The 18,181-nt window shown below is 40.2% G+C and overlaps 1 protein-coding gene across 2 annotated transcripts in view; it reads left to right on the forward strand.

The window, feature by feature from the left end:
• Window positions 1-207: 207 nt before the first annotated feature.
• Window positions 208-18,181, forward strand: part of atf7ip (activating transcription factor 7 interacting protein) — a 30,052-nt gene continuing 12,078 nt past the window's right edge. Inside the window, exon 1 of one of the 2 annotated variants that reach the window (XM_078281493.1) lies at window positions 208-781. The gene's annotated coding sequence lies outside the window, so the exon portion shown is untranslated. Of the gene's footprint in view, window positions 782-15,076; window positions 15,133-18,181 lie in introns of those variants that run through there. The other variant, XM_078281502.1, reaches the window with a different exon arrangement.

The following is an 18,181-nucleotide window of genomic DNA, read 5'->3' on the forward strand; positions in this document are numbered from 1 at the left end:
CTAAACACACCCTACATTACTGTGATGTATAAACTACAATGACACTATGGTCTGTAGTTAAGTTTACAGACATTTTTCCAGACTGTTGTTTAACTGACTCCTCCTTCCTTCACCATATAATCCCTCCCCCTCTGGTCAAATCACAAACCCCTCCCTCTCCGTGCGAATGGTCTGCTCCCTGTTGTCCCTTGTTCCAACTGTCGGCTCTGAGAGCTTGCTTGAACCCCACTGCAGTTCCTCAAAGCAGATGTACTAGCTACTGCTCTAAAACACACTTGTGTCAGTCCTGCCAGACCATCCATACAAACCGTTCTATCACGTTCTGGAGCTGATCATACCTACCTTGCCGGCTTTAGCTACCGACTTAAACACCGCCGCCAGAAGAGCGACTTAAAAAAAAACGGAGAACGAATGAAACTAACGTTCAGGTTGGTCAACGCAACCGAATCTGTCGACCAACCGCCACCGACGGTGACGTATTGTAATGGAGGATTTCTTGTGCACGAAAAGAGGAGGAGTCTATTTGTAAGCGAAAGGGGAGAGCAGTCGGTAGAGTCCGCAAAAGCACAACTACTCAGTTGTTGTGGCATAGCTCACTAACGGTAGTTTAACCGGTGAATGCTCAAACCGGTGGACTCACATCCTGACCGCAACGGGTTGTAACTTACACAACAGGGTCTGGAAGATTTCGACAGCGGCAGGAGGAGGAGACAGTCTACAGACAACCCTACAGACCGAGACAGGAAATCGCGGGAACATCGCTAGGCGACGCGAAGAGTCGGTGAGTCGTGGTGGTATTGCAACTAGTTAGCATCTATGGTTAGCATGCTGGCCAAGCCTTTTATATTTAACGCCGATACATAATATACTCATTGAAACTTGGGCTTATGAATATAAACATTTGGTCATGAATTACAAAAAAATATTTTTTTCTCTGTGGGTGGCACAGTTTACAGTGAACCATAGCTAGCTACATGTTGAGATTGTAGCGGGCGTTGGAAATATATTAGCTTCCTAGATAATACACCGATTAAATTGTAATTACTACAACGTTTTTTGTTTGAACTTTTAACAGTAAAATGTTTTATTTAAAAACATTGTAACTGGCGTCTCCCTGAAGTTTTCATTTTTGTGAAAGTTGTCTCGCGACTTTAGCAATCGTGTAAATTGCTTTTATAAAATTACTGAATTCTGATTGATATTACATTAAATATTACATTAAGGGGACTTTTTCCAATTACACAGGTTTGTGTCCTTTGTTTTTTTTTTTACATTTAAAAAATGAACTCTCTTTTTCACATGGTTGCACTTAAATGGTGAAACTTTCCCTGCCGCTAAGCAGTGGTAACTTGGTTGAAGCTTGTACACAAATTCACACATAATTATATGAACGAAAAGAAAACAAGTGACCCAGTTGGTTCTCTGTTGATTGAAGTATGATATGCCCTCACACCACTGTCTGATAAAAGTAATCAAATTACTTTTTAATATAATTCATTGACTCTCCCATTTAGCAACTGGAAATATACATTTGTGTCTTGGATGTATTTGTACCTCACTAAAGTCGTAAACCCTACCAAGCGAAGCGACTATGGTGTATTGGTGCTAAACCAGCAGCAAGCGTACAGCATATTCCAGAGGTGACCGTTTGAAGGAGGGGCAAAAAGGAAGACAGATTTTGATAATAAGTTGTCTACCCTGAGATAATTAGTATTGTGTGTAATAGAAAAATAATGTTTTAGCTTTGGCACTTTAATAATTGCCTTTGGTAGAGCTTCAATGAGGAGTTTGTGGCCTCTTTTAAAAACTCCTATGACTTAATGCTGATTATTAGAGAGTATCCCCAAATTGAAAATCAGTACTAGATAGAAGCCTAAATAGCACAGAAAACTGGGCTAAAGTGAAGAGGATACTTCTGCATTTCCTACATTGTGCAATTAAACCCCCCTCTTGGTCTAAAGTGGTACAGCCCAGTAATTTTCCATGCGCCACACTGTCCTAGGATGTGGGTGTGGCTTAATGTCAATGGTAATACAAGAGTTTAGCAGTTTTTCCTCTTTGCCCCTTCCTGTGGGTTTTCAATAGAGAGAAAAAATGCATAATTTTTGATTAAGGTGAAGTGATGTACAGATAAGTGACCAACTAAGTGTTTGCTCTGTGAACCATAAGTCAGCCACAGTTTGGAGAATTTGGCAGTCTGCATGATTAAACTGTTTTATCATATTCATGATGTTTGTATAAACAAAAGTGACTATAAAGTGAGCTGTTTTCAGGTTTGCTTTTAGCTTTTGCGAACATGGTAAATCCCTTTCTCTAGTTTCACCTCCCCCACTTCACCGGGTGGCAGTGCTCACATGGTGCACTTGTAATTCATTACACGGTGTGCTTTTTCCGCTGAAGAGGAAGTACCCTTGAAAGGCTCCTCCTACATTTTTCAAAAGCTTTCCTGTGGATGTTAAAAGGCTACATTTGTTTACCTTACATTATCATCCAATACAACTAATGAGAATTTCCTATTGATCGCACAAATGCCACACCAATTTGCAGGGCTAGCTACATTGAAATTGATACTAAATGAAAATATAGGAACATTTCAGGTTCTGCTTGGCTTTATTTTAAAAAATAAGAGCACCAAATGTCTTCAATGTGGAGAAAAAGGAGTGTATCTGCTTGGCAGTGGCACCTTTCTCTTTCCTACAGGTTTGGTGCCAAATTTAAGTCAGTGCTGTGCAGCAGGTCCACGGAAATCCTACCTATATGACTCGTTTTGTTATCGCTTATACATGTCAGTGAATTCAACCACATGAATGAAATGCAAGTTACTGTTACATTTGCTAACATAAGGCAGTATTTAAAAAGGGAGTACAATACCTTTCATGTCAGTAGTCACATTCGATCATTTCTAGATGTTAGCAAATGGTTATCTTGCCGGATGTTCTGTAACTCTAACTTTTACTATTCAAAAATAATCCAACACCATGGATGTGAAATCAGCCATTTCATATTACGAATAGAGAGAGCTATGTATGCGCCAACATCTGTGAACATGCCACTGCAGGTATTCAGGCTCATTCTGTAATAGTAGTTATTTATGAATTTCAAAGGGTGTACACAATGCAACTTAAACTATTTATTTAGCAGTGCCCTTTCAAGATGATAATTAATTAAAATCCATAATGGTGTGAGTAATAAATAATAAATGTTTCCATCAGCATATATTGATTAAAATGTCAACCCAATCCCTTAGTTTTTGACCACATAGATTTGAGCAAAAATTTGGAAAACTCCATACCTAAAAGCTGTGAACTTTTTCTCACCATACCAAGACCATAAGAACCAGTTTCAACCAGCTACAGTCGGTTTCTTTGCTTCAGGCTGTAAATGCGAGTGATAAGAAATATGATCTTGGTTCAGTCTCAAAATACCCGTGTTTATTATTCATCATTTATATCTTGCCATGCTGATAATTAAAAAGACTGGCTTGTTTTTAATTTGTTTTGTGCATTTTACACATAGGCCATAATAAATGAGTCAGGTCGAAATACTTGCGTCTTTTTTAAGGGGCCCCTATTACAAATATTATTGTTGCGATTTTTAAGGAGTACACTTAGTGCATATGCGTACATGCAACACAACGAAAATTCAATCATGTCAAATTCAAATGTATTTACTTCAATAAAACGCTACTAAAAAAATGTTATACTTATTTGCCACTTTAAAAGATTTAGATTTTTCAGCGATTATGGTTTTAGTGTGAGATTCGTACAGGAGTAGATGTCTCACATATGTTAAGGCTTGCACCTTCATACACCATGTCTCCTCCCACTCCCGTTGCCTTATGTTTCAGTGTGTCTGCTTTAGTTGTGGAAGCCGACTCCCTGAATATTCAGTGCTAAGCAATCCCCTCTGCGCAATATTGCCCCATTTATCACTATTTAGCCCCATTCAGACAGTCACGTTATGTAAATGAGATGGCAATTTAACATGTTGCTCACATGTCTGAATAAGTGCCCAAGTCATGGCAGCAATCTTACTAGATTTGATCTAGTTAAATGCCGTTACATTAACGCACATCTTGTTCGCCTTACCAAGAGCACTTTATAGATTATCACTCATCTCCTTTTTGCATAAGGGGAATAAAATCTTTCATAAACCACAAAACTCTGTAAGTTGAAGAGATTCTTCTAATCTCGGCTCAGCCTTTAAAAAGTGTTTTTTTTTTTTCCCTCCGGCAGTGTGAGGAAAAAGAAGAAAATAAATCCATGTACAACCACAACATTTATCAGGAGACTTCTTCCTAATATTTTAAGTTTCTACTTATGCAAACTGCATGGATGATCCAGCACAATGCTTTTCATACAGCATTTGAGCAAATACGAAATTAACAAGAGTTACCATATTGTCATTCGCATGTAGACGCATGTGTGCTGTCGGTCTTTATAAAATAGGGGACACATTTCTCTAGAAAATAAATGATGAAATTGATGAGAAAATGTATTATTCGGATTCACTGTAAGAAGAGAAGGGGCGAGTGTGCCTCATGCTCACGATGGTGATTAGTTCAGACTTCAACAACAAAATAAGATTTAATATTCATAACTGATGCAGCCTGAGAAAGAACGGAAAACACTCTTCTCCTTCATATGATTTATTTACAACTCACCACAGTGTACCATGTGCTAAATACTCTTTACAGATATCACACATAGCTAATGAACAATTCCAGATATGTAACACAGTGTTGCAGTGTGCATCTCCGATCACATTTCACTCACTGTGACCACTACTTTGTCATTACTAAACCAAAATATGAACAATAACGTTGCCGCCGTCAGTGGGTCAGTTATAACTCAACATTTCTCCTTTCTCAGCTGAGATGGACAGCATAGCACTGCAGTGTTTCAATCGCACTGCATAAATTAGCAAGTGTCTTGTGGACATTTAGCTAGCGGCTTAATCCCTACAAAACACCACGGAGAATTTCAGCCTGCATGCATGTTTTTTTAGACTCACATTGTTGAAACAGAGCAGCTAATATTGGTAGCGATAGCAACAAGTTAGCGGACTGCCGTCACTGCACCTTTCTCTGCAACGCACCGGCCAGGTGTGTGTGTGTGTGTGTGTGTGTGTGTATTGAGATCTAGTGCTAGAGTTGTGCATTGTTTAGGCTACATTGTGCTGCAAGCGATAAAAGTTGCGATGTCTTTGTCTGTTTGTTGCAATGAAGTTGCGGGAGACAGTGAAAGTTGCAAAAAAGTTGATTTTTTTAGTATAAAACTATCCTGGGCTGAGTTTTCCTAGTAACCTTACCAAAAAGATTCAGGATACTGTAAATGTTGGTATAATATTAAAATGGCTGGTGGATTTAAGACAAAAAAAATAATAATTTATTGAATGAATCAAATTTGAACATGTCTGTCAGTGGCTTGTTGATCTTTACATTGTTAGTTAATTTCCTATCCTGGCCTGGGACACACATTCATACGGTTTGATAAAGTACTGACTCTAACTTGTCATTGCACTTACAATAACGAGCACAGCTGTCCTCAATTGAGGTCATCGTGTTGTCTCATCTCCTTTTTCTCCTGCATCCACCATGTGTGTTTTGTTTGTGTGTGTGCAAGCGTCAGTCGTGGGGGGTACGGAGCAGCAGCCCCACCCGCTGCAGACAGCCGACAGCCAGGATTGAAACGGCAGCAACTTCAGCGACTTTTAAATCGTTACTGTCTACATTGATGTTAAAATGTATACAGGTTGGCAGGACGGTCTGAAATTTTTTGCACGGTCTTTCGCTGTACGTTTTGTTGGTAAATGTGTCACACACACGTCTTGTCTTCATATCAAAAACAAGGAAATGATCAACCCTGTTCTCACTCCCGCTTGGTCATTGGCTCTCAGAGTGCACGTGGGACTGCTGTGATTGGTTGAAGTCGCGGGAAACTTCAGGTTATTGGTCAAATGTGCGGAAAAGTTGCGGTGATTGGTCAAAATTGCGAGTCGCATCAAATTCGCGGTGATTGGTTGAATTTGCGTGAATTGGCGCGATCGCGAAATCCTGGAGGGACTGTTCTATAGTCGAAATTGCAATTTTCGATTTAAAATTGAAATTGTGACACCCCTAGGTACAATTTGTTCTAAACCATATCAATGAAGCACATATTATATTACAAATATCAAAAGGTACTCTCTATGAATTCTCGGGGTATTTCAGTCACCTGTGTGTATGAATATTGATTTAATGTGAAGTACTGAATTAATATCGAATTGAATTGTGACCCAAAGTCTCTAAATCGAACCGCGTGGTCCTTGCCAATGCCCAGCCCTATTATAGTGTGTGAGTTAACAAACGCTGTTTCTCAAGACCAAGAAAAGTCTTTTCTGTTATTTCCTAACTTCTGGAGAAGTGAAGGGGGTTAGCCACGAAGTAAGGGTCTGGAAGTTTAGGAAAGGCTAACAATACCGTTGTGCCATAACAACGTTGGCTTCGGTGCGACCCCTTTCAAGAGCTTTCTAATCCAGCCTTGAACTGCATTGTCGTTTTGGAGATTTTGTTAAATAAATCCATAATGATAAATCCAACACTGAATGTCTTCTGTGATTATTTATCTATTTTTTCTGGGTTGAAAACGTTGTTGTTCACTGTCAATCCCTTACCTTGGGTTGAGTCTTTCGACCAGTCTGTGTTCCTGACTAGGCATGTGTACTCTGATCTCAAAAGCATCGTGTGAGCGAATATGGACAGAAGTGTAGACGTGATACAAAAGCTTTCTTTGATCAGGAAGTTTTGTCTTGCATTGTTTGGTCGAATTTGTTCACTGCAATGTTTATCTGTCCCAAACACAAATGTACTGACTGCCCTGTCTGTGTGTGAAGAGTGGATGTATGTGCGTTGGTCAGGTATTGCAAGCAGTGTGACTCCCCAGAGCCAAATTAAAACCTCTGCTATGGACAAAGCAGAGGCTGACTCATGAGGAAGAACGTAATAAGCATGATCTTCATTCATTGTCATTGTTGCTTAAAGTTACTAGTCAGCTTCCACAAACTGGTCACACTTCAGTAGGTTGATGAGCAAATGTTAGCATAGCAAGATATGGCCACAGTAGAAAGAGCTTGCAAGTGAGGGGCCTGGTTCATTGGCCCTCTTGTGGTCACGCTGCCTCTGTTTGACCAGTAGAAAGATGCATCCTTTTGGCAAAGCAAAATAAATGCTAATGAGGACTGGAGCACTCCGCTGTGTTCACAGGTAGGATGGGAACAAGAGCTAGACCACACGGCCCTCTGAGGGATGATGCAGCCAATTGCCCAAAGGTAGAGGAATGCAGTTGTCACGTTGGAGTGGAGGGTTTGAACATGGCTTGGAGGTAGGAAGGAGCAGTTTCCTTAACTTCCCTGTAGGCTAGCACCAGTATCCAACTGGATGTGAGCTGCAACAGGGATCCAGTTTTGTAAACAGAGATGTGGAGTCGTGTGGGAAAAATTGGGGAGGTTGAACTCCAGATGGGCGGCAGCAATCTGTACTTTACATTACATGTCATTTAGCTGACGCTTTTATCCAAAGCAACTTACAATTAAGTGCGTTCAACCTTGAAGGTGCAAACTCCAGACAACAAGTAGTAAGTGCAAGTACATTAGCTTTAAATGGGTAATGCTACAAAGAGCCATATGAAGCCATTTTTCTGTATTATCCGAGGTGCAGTCGGAAGAGATGTGTTTTTAGCCTTGGGCGGAAGATGCACAGGTTTTCGGCCATCCTGATGTCAATAGGGAGCTCATTCCACCATTTAGGAGCCAGGACAGCAAACAGTCAGGATTTCGTTGAGTGATTAGTTCTCCCTCGCTGTGAGGGGGCAGCAAGCAGGTTGGCTAATGCGGAGCGGGCGGGTTAGGGTATAGGGTTTGACTATGTCCTAGATGTATGCTGGGGCTGATCCGTTCGTGGCCCTGTATGCAAGTACTAGTGTCTTGAAGCGGATGCAGGCAGCAATTGGTAACCAGTGAAGAGAGCGGAGGAGCGGTGTAGTGTGAGAGAACTTGGGGAGGTTGAAGACAAGTCGAGCTGCTGCGTTCTGAATGAGCTGCAGGGGCCAGACGGCACATGCAGGCAGGCCAATCAGCAGGGAGTTGCAGTAGTCTAGACATGAGATGACTAGAGCCTGAACCAGAACCTGAGCCGCCTTCTGCGTTAGAAGGGGAGTACTTGCTCTAGGTGGTAGCTCAGGTGTCAGAAGCAGTGGGATAAGGAGGGAGTTGCAGTCATACAGGCGAGGTCTGACATGCACCTGTACCGAGGCCACATCAGTAATGAAGAGGAGTGAATTCTCCTGATGTTGTGCATTAGGCATTTACAAGAGCAGGCTTGTGCTGCGATCAGTCATTTGTGTTTTGGCCACACCCAGATTGCTTTCCAAATTGGCATCACCACGATATTGTTTATGGTGATAGATGGATCTCGGCAGGCATTCTTTTGTCCAGAAGAAACACAAGCTCTGTTTGGTTCAGGTTCACTCCGAGAAAGCTGCAAGGAAGTAAGATGACATAGAATAAAGAGCCGTGGTAGTGGTAGTTAGCCTAGAAATCTAGACACACCCTATCGGCAGCAAATGTAATTTGCAGCCAGGGGGTCTAGCAACTCTCCGTTGGCTTGCGAGCTGGAAAAGCCAAACTCTAGCCGGGCCAATCACATCGTGCATAGAGTTGGTGGGTGGGCTTAACATAATAACGGCAGAGTTACGACGGTTCTGTGTGAATTCCCTGCTACTTGAAAACAAAGGAGATGGCTGCTGCTGGTGAAAAGTGGTCTTCGAATCGGCTTTGGCCGCAACTCCGGGAGACTTGGAGTTAAGCTTTTCTTTGAGAAAAGAACAAGGAACGGCACTGAAGTAATTCTTAAAAAAGGAAGATATTTTCGGAGTTTTGCCGACCGGATACGGCAAAAGTTTAATCTATCAACTAGCTCCGCTACCTTCTTTGTTGCTCTGGTTGGTTGTAGCGCTATCCTATTGCATGCAGAGGGAATTTGAAAAACAACCGTTTATCCCGCCTCTCGGATTGAGCCCTGTCAATGGTGAGTTCCCAGACCCAACATCTTGATGTAGGCGTAATGAGAAGAATAGCTAGGCATCGTCAGCATAGCAGTGAGAAGAGAAGCTCCAATGGGGAATTTACAGTAGTAAAAAATAACTCGTGGAACCAGCAGCTCATTTTCAATTTGCAACTCTGTTGCCACACTATAAATCACTTGGTTCTGATTTACCCATGCCAAGCAACCAACATTAGCTACCAAGTTGCAAGTTGTGAAAGCTGTAGTAACATACAGTTATTAGCACTTCTGTCTTATTAGTGTCTCACTAAATCAGTCATACACACAGTCCTGTCCAACTTCTATCTCTGGACATGTTTGTATGCACAAAAAAGGCGTAATGCGTTGTTAACTACTGGTATTGATAACAATGGCTACCCTGGCTAGAGCTATCTCCACAAGACTTCCGAATTCCCAGGTAAATGGAACGCACCATTAAACCACCATGAAATGAAACTCTCTGCTTCGAGAAACTTTCTTAAAGGTACATTTAAAAATAAGATACGAAAAAAAAAAAAAAGAAATACAGTAATACTAATTCCAGTTTTTGGATATGTTTGGTCAGTGGTGTCTAAAATGATTGCAGACTGATGTTCTGGTGTAGCCTAGCGTAATATAGGTGTAACATAACAATGGTCACAAATGTAACTAAAAGGTCACACTAAAGTTGTTTTATAAATATCTAGAATTTATTAAACACATTTTTAACAATGATTATTGTTATTATGTAGAACATGGTAGTCCCAAAATATGCAGAAATGTAAAATAATATGATAGGATTGAGCATTGCAGCTTACAGTAAATACAAGATACAAAAATATGTTGCCCCTTGTGGATCAAATTACATCAAACCCTCAAGAGAACAAACAAGTAGGGAGAAAAGCAGCAGTATTTTTAACTGAAGAGTAACACGGTACATTCATAAGCTGTTAAAGTAAGCCATGTTCATGATAAATGGGACTCTTTCTGCTTTAACTGCGTACAGCAGTAGCAGCCATTTTGTGCTGTAGCATTCACTGCAAGCAATCTATCAAAGGAAAAGGAGTGGGGGAGGGGAAAGTGTCGAGTAGCTAGCTTGTTAAGTAATTCAAATCATTATGCTGAGGAAATGTTAGCTGTTTGTTATGCCAGTTTTTCCATAGAAAACAATCTTTCTTTTTTTCATAGCTACTTTCTACTCATTCCAAAATGTGTATTATTGGCAGAGAGGGAAAAAAAAAAAACAGCTTATAGCATTGGATTTATCCTTCCTCATAACATCATGATTTTTGCCTTGATTTTCATGTAAAAACATTAGAGAAATGTGCCATATTTAGACATAGTGAAGATGAGTTGTTGCTACAGAGACAGAAATAACATTTGAGAGTAGCTTAAGGAGAATGAGCTGCGCTTTCAGTGACAGGGTTTTTTACAAATTTAGAACTAGAATTCACTAAGATTGTTTTTCTGTTCAACATAGGCAAATTTAATTTTGAACTTCTAACCACAAAGTTCGAATTGTTTAGGGAGCTTTTAATTTGTTATTCACCTCTCTAGCTCCCTCCTTTGTTTGTGAATACACCCTTTTGCTGCAATGGTTTAGTCCATGCTTGGCTGTAAAACCCCAGACCGGAGCAGACGGCTGGGGTGGGGGAGGGGTGTTGGCGCTCTGTGTAAGGCTGTGGACTGGAAGCTCTGACTATGTGGTGCTAGCTAAAGCTGATGCGATCTGATTTTTACTGTAGAATTTTACCAGAAAAAAGGGGGCACGACAGATCTGACAGATCAGATATGCAGATATTTTAGTTCTGCAATTAATCAGAAGTATTATCATTACTATGTCTTCAGGGAACCTAGGTTACTCTTATTTTGCACTTGGTGTTTTTTGTTTATTCTGCTGTATGCCAATCAACATTCATTGGCTTTTTTTGTAGCCATGACAGGAGCCTCCCTCAGCAGCGCATGGCTAAAGAATAATCACCATGTGCTTGCTTGATTCTGAAACTCCTGGTTTTGCCCACCCCTCCCTTTTTTCTTCCCTCTTTTCCTTCTGCCCAGCTCCTGCTAGTCTCTACTTATTCAAAAGAAAAGAAAAAACCCAAAGAAATCACGCGTACAATCTTTGGGCAATGGTAGGCTAAGAAGCAGTGCTTTTACACTATTGTGTTTAGTTAATAGGTTAACCCTGTTTTGAGAATAATATTCCTTTGACAGTAAAATATTGGCATGTTTGAACTGTTCTCCCTTACATTCTGTCCATTTTACATTTCGCTACTTAAACCACTATTAGATTTCACAGAATCTAACAGTGCCCTACAGTAAAGGCAACTGCTTAACTCATAGCCGCTATGATTAATTGGTGCGTCTTTTATTGGAATCATCAATGTAGAAGAAAATAAAATTTTAAGCTAGTTTACCATTTGAAAAATGCCCACCTTGTATGGATGGAGAACAGGATACAAATGGACATACATGAAGCAATATCACCGGAAAGATCAATAATCAGCTACTGCTTAGAATAACTCTTGGCTCATCTGGATTCCTGCTTGTTATTATATCATTAAGATACGATACCGCACTGTATACAGTATATCTATTTAATACAATGTTCCGAATAGGAAATACAAACATTTTATCGGCTTACACAGCAAGTGAATGTGATGATGTATGAGTTGCTTCAGCTCTGTGCAAACAGTTCAAATAGATTGAAGCCTATATTGGTGTAACAACCTCATAAGCAGGCTACCTACTTTAGTAGAATAGTGTGAAATTTGCTTTTGTTTCATATAGCATAATATTCTAGTAGGTCCATTTAACTGGGGAAAAAAATGTCTTGGTGAAAATGATGCACATAAGAATTACTTTTAATGCCGTGGATGTTGTGCTAGATATAGCAGGCTCTAAGGGCTCTTTGTGGCTGCGCACAGCAGACCAGGTGGCCATTTTGAGTTTCAGTGAATCCAGATGCAGGCAGTGAGGGTGGGGGAAGGGAAGACTGCGCACTGTGCGCAGTAATGTTGGAATGCAGGCTCAGCTCTCACTGGCTGACAGCGTTTTTTCCACTCAGTATTTAGCCTCACTATGTCTGATATTAGATAACTGTTTTTTTTTGTTTTTTTTTAAATTAAGACCAACAGAATCTTCTGTGACTGACAGTTAGAGACAGCCAGGTTTATACTGTTTGGCATATTGGTTGTAGCACTAACTGCAGCCGGAAGTAGAACAAACATTATTTTATAATCCAGTTAACTAGACCTAGGATCATAAAACATTTAGCGGTAGAGCTCAGAACTTGTGAGGTGAAAACTCACTACTAATAACTCTTTAGTCATAGCTTAGTGTGTTGCTGAACAGTGAGTACAAGACACGTCCGGGCTCTTTGAAACAACGGTGAAGCTCTCAAGATGCATGTACGAGTATGGAGATTTCTGCAGATATTGTACTTTGGTTTAGTAGGCGGAGTTTGTCATAGGATCTGATCAAGCCTGTGCCCAGCATGCTGCTCGCAGCAGCGCTGGTGGCCATTTTGTGTTTCTGCAGTAGCAGAAAGGGGGGCTGGTAAAATAACGCACAGCAAGGTTTTATTGGCTTCCCCAAAAGGGCTTTTGATGAAAATAGGTGGTTTGCAAATTAAAGTAATTACTTTGTTCTTCAACAATATATGTCTCTGTTTTGAGTCTCAAAGACAAATCAGGAATTTACTTTAAATAAACTATTTTGTGAAAATTCCACTGGTGAAAACTTCAATAACAGGAGAAATAATGCACAAAGTTTGTTTTTTAGTTTTTAAGTGGGTGTTCTTTGTTCCTCTTGAGTAAAGAACCACCCCTGTGTTGGAATGGTTCAGTCTATTTAACAGCAGCCCTCTCTGCGGTAGGAGAGGCTGGGCGGGTAGAGGCTGCTTAGTGTGTCAAGCTGTGCTCTAATTTCTTGCTGTGCGCAGCTAGCATGGGACTGTGTGGCTAAAAAGCGATATTTCTTGCTTGCGAATAAAGAATGCTTACAAAAAAATAACTGGTACAGTTTTTTATGAGATAATCTTTCAATTTCTTCAATGCAGTCATTATAGTTAACCATGACAAGTAGTGGTATTCTATTCAATGAAAAGTGTTTTGGCTTATGTATTTGACTTGTTTTGAGGAATTAGATAAAACATATCAGCTAAAAACTAGTGTGTTCACTTTTTGTGTGAAAACCAGAGAAAATAAAACTGCTTGCCCTTATTTAGCAAATCTGTAACTGTACTTTGACTGTTCGATTACTTGAATACTTTATCCCTTTATCCTTATCTATTTTGTTTTGAATGCCCCACCCCCACTCCCCCCCCATCAGAATGGTTCAGTCCATGTTTGACTTGGAGAGGCTGAGAGAAAAAAGGTGTGTGTGTGTGTGTGTGTGTGTGTGTGTGTGTGTGAGAGAGAGAGAGAGAGAGAGAGGGGATAGAGAGATGGGGGAGGGTGGGTGCAGCTGCCTGTGCTGTGGGTGTTCAATTTAGCGCTGGCTGTGCGCTGCTAGCTAGGCTCTGACTAAAGTACATGTTGTGCTGCTGTGTCATGTAAAAGTGGCTTTATTTGTGTTTTACTGGTTGTTTGTTCGCATATATAATAAGGGGTTTGCTACTATTTGTTTTTTTTGTTGTTACGATAGGCCTAATAGCAAGAGACATTCATGGAAGAACTAGAAGCTAGGATGATTAGCGGGATAGTTGAGGATAAAGGAGGATGTGGTTCTGTTTTAACAAACAGAACATTAAAGCAAACTGTAAAACCATCAATGCCACTGATTTTCTGAAGTTCTTTATGGAAACTGCTGAGATACAGCGGCTTACCTCACCATTGGAAAAAGCCATCACAGGCAGAATGAGATCTTATTAGTATTTCCAGTGTTTAAAATAAATGAGTTAACTAGTTATAGTTAGCTAGTGTTTCAATATATGGTAACTGTCAAATGTATTCTATCAAGGCCTGATAGCCGAGCTTTTGTCAGACAAAACCTTTACTAATGTTATTTAGCCTCCCTTATTAGGTTTTTTAATTGTATTTCTGCAGTTTCACCAACAGCAGAATCTTAGCCTTAGCCTTTAGCAAGATAGCTGATGTGTGAGATCAAAGCATAGCGGCAGCAAGTGCTCGGTTTATTGCACATAGTACCCAGAGTGTCCATGTTCTATGTATGCAGTTCAGACAAGATCTGAGATTCAGATGCCAGGGGAGTCAATACACATTTCACTGAAAGAGGTTATTAACAGTTATGTCAGGGTTATCTAATTTTGTCTTTTTGTTTGACCACGTTGAATATAAACTATTTTTAGCACCAGAAGCCATCTTAAAACAATGACATGTAAATGTTGGTTTTACATTTCAACCCAGGAGGTGTGAAACACTCAACAAACACAGGATGACAATAAAGGTCAATTACTGCACTCCAGCAGTATTTTTGTATTGTAGTGTTGTCCTTGACCTTTTTTTTGTATCATTAACCTTTCTTTGCCTATGGTGTTATTTTAGAAAGGAGAGTCCCCCCTGCCCTTTGTCAGAATGGTTTAGTCCGTGCTGGCTGTAGATTTCCATACTGTGGACGAGTTTGTGCTAGAGTTGGGGGATGGGTGTTGCTAAGCAACGGTCTGTGCAGTGTACTTCCCCTCAGTCTGTGCGCTGCTAGCTAGGGTTGGTGTTGAGAATCACCACGCTGTACTTTAAAATGTTGTAGACACAATATTTGATTTGTATGCATTTGTGGTACCTGGCAAATATATCATGCACTTTAATAGGTGTCATCAGAAAGAACAAATGTTTTTTTTCATTTTCTGTGTTTTATATTATGCATTATGGCAGTATGCTGTGTTAGGAGCTTTGAACTTTCTTCCCCTTTTTAAAGGGTTTAAATATGTTTTTTATAGACTAATGTAGGCCAAACATCCATTATAGTGCATACCCCCGCAAAGAACAAGATGGACTAGTCCTAAGTGAGCCCCTCCTCCTTTCTTTTATGTTCTCCTGCTGGCCTCTCAGCCTGCTCCCACAATCAAATCAACAAATACATGGAAGGTCTCAATCCCACACATCCTGCTAAAGGTTGACATTTCTTTGTTTTTAAAGCATGTTTAACATGTCTCTCTGTCATTTAAATCTAACTAAGTTTAGTTCTAACTCAGTTTTTGTCATTGTAGCTTCACACTCTTCTCAGGGTTAGCTTTCGATAGTCTAGTTGTAGAGGGTGCTATGCTAGTTGAAGTGTGTGTGTGTGTGTGTGTATATATATATATATATATATATATATAAGAAGGTAGAGTTTTGGCTTGCGGTTTGTTTGTTGTGTTTTTTGTTTTGTTTTTTTACCAGGAAACAACACTTTCAGATATAATTTATGTCAGGGAGTTTGCTGTACATTTTTACTAATGTAGCTGACATCAGTAGACATTTTGTTACCTGCAACCATAGAAATAGAATGAGAGTAGAACAGACATTGGTTTGACAACGGTTTGCCGTGGTCATTTGACTAGTTCAAGAGAAAATGGGGATTGTTGTTATGGTGACAACACACATCAGAAGTGTGCCACCCTCACTGGTGTGAGAACTCCGTTTTGGCCTATCGCCCACACTAAGCTAGTGTTTCCCTTTTGTCTGTCTCTTATTGAAGCAAATTCAGCCATCCTCAATTTTGCTCTAACAGCAAGGCAACGGCCATACTGCAGGCGTCGTACTACTTCACTGCTCGTTTGTCGCTAAACTTCACCTCAGAGTACATCTGTGACTTGCTACCCTTCGGCTTATACGGAAGTTAAGATGCTGAAGTTAGCCCGCTGCAACAGTCGCAGCTCTTTGCAGTAGCAACGGTACACATTCAAATTGCCGCCACTCTGACCATCCTGCTATATTGATTTGAATGGGGAATGTCCCTTCTACTCTCATTCTATTTCTATGCCTGCAACACTGTGCGTGACACCAGTAGTATGCATGCTTTTAAAACATTGTTTCTGGTCGCACTCACATCTTTGGGCTCAGTAATGGAAGCTGTTTACTTAAGGCATGTATGTTCTGTGTCCTTACAGACAAGTGACTGTACATGTATGTATTTGTAGCACTGTCCTCACATTTGGAGTTGTGCGATATTTTGTCTGTATGTGAATATCACAAATATCCCACAGGTGTAAAGCATCTTCATCGCTAACGATCATTATGGTGGCCAACCCACAAGATCACATCCCTGTCACAAGCTAATTGTAGAAGCATGTGTACAGTTTTCAAACAACAACATGTTAGTCATAGTGCAACAAAACCAAAATACTGTTTAACATTTTTTATGTCTAAAGTGGCCCTCCTTTTTCTGGTTGCTGACGCACACTGTCGAAGTGGATACTGTCATTGCCCTTATTGCTGTGTATTTGTTCATGCTGCACTGTGGATCACTCGCATACAGTTCTGTGTGTTGAGGAATACGTTGCACTGTTTTAATAGAGCATAATTCTGTATTTTTTAAAACTGGTGTAGCCCGAGCACAGCGGGATACAATAAACAAGGTTTGGTAGCTATGTGTCGGATAATGATCCAAAGTGCTTTCATTTGTACCAGTTTGTCAACCAGGGATATACTTAGGAATGACTGGTACCAGGGATGAATTATATGCCATTTAAAACATATTCTAAGTATCTATGTAAGTCTGGATTCTGTTCTTGGGAGGCCAACATATTTGGCAATTTGCACATGGATGTCCATGTCCTCAACCAGAAGTGACTTGTACTTTCCCATTGTCTTTAAAACGGCTTGAATCATGTTGGGCAAGATTTGATGAGCACAATGTCATACATACTGCTGAACTATGGTTGCAGCTTCCACATTTGAACCAACTAATGTGATACTTTGTCCTGAAAGAGAAAGCGAAGTAGGAATGCCAAGTTTTTGTCGTTTGCTTGGCAACACAGGCTTAAACTTGAGTCGTCTGCTGCAGGACTGACTCCCTAGTCACCCTGTTCTCCAATTATTTGGAGTTAGAGAGACTTGCATGTATAGTTTGGCAGAGTTACTGCAACTTTGTGACATTTGTCCAATAACTCACCGGCTAGTCACCTGGTGTTGAAACAATGGGTTGTAAAGGTAAAGTTCTGAAACAACAACATGCACCGATGTTGCAACTTGAAAGAAAAATAGTTGTCAAACCCAGGGAAAGACGATGGATGATCTCTCCTCATCTTCTGTTGTTTATGCCTGCAGCGTCACATGAAGGTATACGTGAAAAAGTCCTAATGCATTGTAGCGTAGTTATCAAAGACATCTAGTCAAAATTATTTAAAGATTTGAAAATGACTTATTAAAATGAGCTGGAAGTTGTGTAAGCCCTCTCTTCTGTGCATTGACATCGGAGCATGTTTGTTTGCTCCAATTACACGCAATCCTGCAAGACATACATTTGACAGAAGATGCATGATTTAAAAAAACAAAAAAACAAGAGTGACAGAGAAATAATGAAAGTCTACTTAATGTTTGGTGTCGGCAGTCAGTGGATGGTATTAAAACAATATAAACAAGCGTGACTTGCCTGAAACCGCGTTATGGAGTGTAAGTCCAGACCAATTCACTATTACCTCAGATTGGTTTGTCTGGGCTAGTAATACAATTTGGAAATGAATATTCCTATGAGTTTATCTAGCTTTAAGCTCAAGTCTGAATCTATATATGCTGTTTACGTGAATTAAGTAGGTGTGTGTTTTTTAAAAAGGATGTAGCTTTTTGATGACCTAACTTGCTGTGCGCAGTATAAGCCACCCTGTGCATACTTATCTGAGACGTGTTATGATTGTTTTCTGCATTTCTCCGAATGAGGTTCAGCAGTGCACTCACTGACGCAGCTGCAGATAGCCCTATTTGTGAACATTGGCTGATGAGCTTTCTATAAGCTTGAAAAAAGAATGAGTTCTTGTACTCACCACAGTGATTTTATAGTTATAATGTTTAACTTTGGCTTAGGTAACATTTTTGTTTAATGAAATGAAATTGATATATTCTAGATTTTGTTTACTTTGCCAACTTTCTAAAGCATCAGGCTGAATCAAAAAATGTTTTTAAGCAGGGTGGTGGTGCAACCTGATATCTCTGATAGAGAATCCAGTTCAGCTAGCTACTGAGA

This window comes from Sander vitreus, chromosome 2, assembly GCF_031162955.1.
Source record: "Sander vitreus isolate 19-12246 chromosome 2, sanVit1, whole genome shotgun sequence".
NCBI classification, from domain to species: Eukaryota; Metazoa; Chordata; class Actinopteri; order Perciformes; family Percidae; genus Sander; species Sander vitreus.